Here is a 4,617-nt window from a genome sequence, read left to right on the forward strand (position 1 = left end):
AGTCTGTGGTTTCATTATCCCATTGACAGATCATTTAGACCCAACTTCTCAAACTCGCAACCAATGAACCACTTTGGCAGACACAGGAATTCCTCGGGTCAGGAATTTGGGTTTGCGAACTGAAAAATTCAGCAAAATTTGCTTTCCTTCGAGAACTCTCTGCATCAGGCAAGCTGTCTTCCCCAGAACCGTGGAACAAATTAAGTTCATGAACAGAGGTGCGGCTGCAAATGTCAGGAACTATCTACATATTTCTTTCCACACACAAAAAAAGAGAAAAAGAAAAAATGGAAGAAGAAAGGAAAAAGAAAAAAAGTTTCCACACCGAAGGGAGTGAAGAGCATGCTATAAGATATAAGAAGACAGTTGGGGAAATGATTTCCCATCAGAAACAAATAAAAGTAATACATACCACGTAGATGACTCAGCATACTCTGGGTCAGTCATCTGTTCCGAGTCTTTCATTTGATCCGCCTTGTAAGACTGTGAGGTAGGCGTTACCGTCATCACTGTCGCCATTGTCCAGAGGAAGAGCCGAGGCACAGGAAGTAAGGCACTTGCTTGCCCAAATCCTCACAGTTGGTAGGTGGCAGGTCAGGATAAGAAGCCGGATCTGTCTGCACCCCATTCCCACATCGCAAGTATGTACAGTGGACGCCCCCGCCCCGCTGTCCCCAGAACACTAAAACAGGCAATGTCACGCCGGAAACCCCATGACTAGAAGCCTTTGGAGGAAAGGGTCGCCTGTGTGTTGTTCACGGGTGGACAGATGCCCACTGCCCAGGACACTATCGTATCTGATTGACACTCAAGTGATGACTGAACGAACGCATGCTCGCATGAATGAATGTGGGAATAGTACATTTCGCCCGGGGTCTGTGTTGTCACTGAACAATGGCTTTTGGGGGTACCAGGAGGGGAGAGACCCAAGGAGAAACACCCCTCCTAGAGCTGCATGGGATGCGCTACAGTGTCGCGCTTGCCCCTCATAACCACTCTGCATGGATTTGTTTTGTTTTGTTTTTTTGGTACCGGGGGTCGAAACCCTACATGGATTTATTTGCTCTTCCCAAGTGAGAAAATTGAGGCTGTCGGGACAGGCCAAATCCAGACTTGAGTTCCTGCCCAGCTGGACTTCCTGGAGTGTCTTGTCGGAGATGAAGCCAGATGCTCCTGACCCCTCACAGTCCACTGCCCCAACCTCCCCTTGACTACGGCGCCGCCCAGGCCCACGCGTGCAGCCGGCTCGGCCCACAAACCCACCTCCGATCTTCGTGATCCGGATGTCCAGGGTGGAGGAGCAAACCGCTAAGAACTTGGCTTACAGGTCATATCATCATCTCTCACAGCTCTGTCCTCGCTGCAAGCCTCTCCAGCGGGGATAGCCTGGCACCATACTCCTCTCAGGGACTGGAGCCAGAGCTGTGGACACCCTCTGAGGACAGCCCCTCTGCTGGGGAGCCGCTCCCTGGGGCTTAGGACTCTCGCGTGCCCAGCCTGGGTGTCGGGGGACACCTAGCAGCGAGTATTCCCAAGGACAGGGAGTGGAAGCCGCCAGGCGAGTGGAGGGTGTGGCTCAGACCATCACGACGTGATTTTCACCCTGTCCTGTATATTGATCAAAGCCACCCGGAGGCCCATCCAGATTAGCCGCCCCCACCCCGGTGGACGACCGGGAAGGTCACGGCTGGAAAGCAAGTGGAACGGGAGATGTTGCAAACCTCTTTGGAAAGTATGATCTGCAGCAACTAGCTTCGTCATTAACCTGCAAGTGAACTATCCAACTGCTGAGAAATTCCATTTTCACACTGTTGTTATGTATTTAATTGGGCACGGGATAATGTTTGATTTATTTTTAACTGTTGCCATGGTTACATTTGGGACCTTACCTGTTAAGAGCTCATAGCCCTCTATACCCTTCCAAAGCTACTCTAATTCAAACAGGTATTTTAGCCCAGTGATAAGAGAGCCCCCGGGGGCCAGGGCACAGGTCTAGCTGCCACCTCTTGTTTATAGCTTTCACAGTCATGTGTATCTGGGCCACTCCCAGCCTGTCAGAGTTGAACCAGAAGATATAAATAGACCCCTTCAAATCTGTCCCAGTGCTGGAAACGTTTTCTCCAGTTCCTGATGACTTTTCTTTCCAACCTGATCTTCCAAGATTCCGCCCTAGTACGTGTTCCAACCGAACAAGACTTCTCGTCTTTTCTTCCTGGCCTTTTTGCTCTCCTTTCTCAGTGCCCACTTCCCCCATCCCAGTGCAGGGTCCATTCCCACACCCCACGGCCTGAAATATTAGTTCTTTCTTGACAAATTCAGGTACACCTTTTCTTCGAACCTCTGTGACACAGACTCTTACCTTGTTTACTTGGCCCAGAGTCCAGTTTGGGCTTGTCTGATTCCCTCCCCACACCTTTGTATCCATCCCCTACACAACTGGGCCCAACACCTCCCATGCAACAGGTGTCCCATGAATGCGCTGTGCTTGGAAGGCCCCTCCAGAACAGCCACTGTCCTTGTGCCATCACTTCCTCTAGCAGCCTCCCTCTCCAAAGGAGCTCTCTCACCCCCAAGGAACTTTCTTCCTTCACATTCATCCATTCACTCACTCATTACTTCAACAAATATTGACTGGGCACAGTCCATGTGTTAAGCCGAAAGAATTTTGGGACATAACTGGATTCCTGTTCAGTCATCCCACCTCTATAGGCAAGAGTTATCTTGGCAAAGATATAACTATTACGTGCTGTGTGTTTACACCAATTTTGGCTCCTTGAAGACCAAAAGAGATTTCACTTGGAGCTGGGCCAGGGCTGCCCATGAAGATCTGAATGGAGCATCTACAAGGAGACCCTGCCTCTCCCATCTGCCCTTGGCAGGCCACATCTTGGGCCGCCTCTCAAATGTCATGGCTTCTGATCACCTCACAGGTGTGGGAATGTTTTCGTGGTCCCTCCTGATTCTGTTTTCACTCCCTCCTTACAAGGTTGGGTTCTCCCCTGAACTTTTCAGGGGTTCCTCATCCTTTCCCTCCCTGAAATGGCCTTCCTCACAGCCTAGACTTCCATACTAGGTGAAGGAAATAGCAAGAGGAGACCCAACCCTGTCCTGGGTGGCCCAGTTAGGGTTCTCCAGGGGAACACAGCTAATACAGCAAGAACGGACACTTGAGAGGAGGCGTGCTGTGGGAGCTGGATCAAAGTGTTGGGAACACGGAGGCAGAGAAGTCACATGACCTGTCATCTTCAGCATGGAGAACCAGAAAGGCTGATGGTTTTGTTACAGCTGATGTGCCAAAAACAGTCCAGGTTCTTGGGCAGGACAAGGTAAAAATTGCCAAGAGTAAACCTCATAGTATGTGTAAGTAGCTACATTTACTGAAGATCACAGGATGGTAGCAGGGAGGGGGAGAAGAGTGGAAAGGTAAAGAGGGTAAAGGGAAAAAGGGACTCGATAACCCAGGGTTCTGGTATTTATAGGGTCAGAAACCACTGATCCAAGGAGCCAGCCACCCTCTTAGTCTCTCTGATGTCAGCAGTCTGTTTGACCTCCTAAATTTAATCCTGGATAATCGTTAGGGTGGTGTTTGGTTTATAGTTGAATGGAGAGAAGGGAAGTGGCTCCCACAACTTCCCCGCCTCAGGATTATGGAAGCGTGGGTGACCACCAGGATGGCTCGGTGATACAGTTGAAGGAAAGATGGGAAGGGAGTGACTCAGCTCCTTTGTTTCTAACTGTACTAGTTTAATTTAGTCTGAGTCCCAAGAACCAGGACCCTGAAGCTCCAAGGTCAGAAGACAGGAGGATATGGACATCCCAACTCCAGAAGAATAGAAAATAGGAAAAAGTAAACTAATAAAAAAAGAAAAGGATATGGGGGCAGGGAGTAAGTTAGTGGCCCTTCCTTGACCTTTTTGACCTATCTGGGCTCTCGTTGAAGGGATGACGCCTGTCCGCATGGTTGAGAGCAATCTTCTTTATGGGTCTGATGGGTCTGCTGACGAAATGTCACTCTCGTCCAGAAACTTCCTCACAGACAGTGGAGATCTCTCATCTAAGTGGGCATCCCCAAAGCCAGTCAAGTTGAAATAAAAAGTAAACATCACAATTGAGGACAGTGGGAAACATCCAATTCAAGGTGGGTCTAAGTATTCAAATGTATGAGGGTAAATTACTTAGTGACCCTGCACTTCCACTTTCTTAAGGATATAGTGACCTGTATTTCAGAGGGGAGAGCACTCAATGAACTACCAGACTAACAAGTATGCCTGGTGGGCAGTAAGCAGTTGTAAGTGCTGAGTTTTCTTCTTATGTTTGTTTGTTTGCTTTTTGTTTTTGTTTTTGAGATAGCATCTCATTCTGTAGTCCAGGCTGGCCTTGATCTCTCAGGCTCACAAATTCAATCCTCCTGGCTCAGCCTCCTGAGTCCTAGGATTACAGTTGTGTACCACCACACCCAGCTGTACTACCGAGTTCTCTTGTGGTTAAATTATCATTGTCTTTAAATAAAAATTCTGGGAGGCCACCATTTTGGTACCAACAGGCCAGAGTAAAAATCAAACAGAGTTGGGCTGGGGATTTAGCTCAGTGGCTCCATAGCCTGCTTCATAAGCACAA

This window comes from Fukomys damarensis, unplaced genomic scaffold (assembly GCF_012274545.1).
Source record: "Fukomys damarensis isolate Sample0158 unplaced genomic scaffold, DMR_v1.0_HiC HiC_scaffold_1, whole genome shotgun sequence".
NCBI lineage: Eukaryota > Metazoa > Chordata > Mammalia > Rodentia > Bathyergidae > Fukomys > Fukomys damarensis.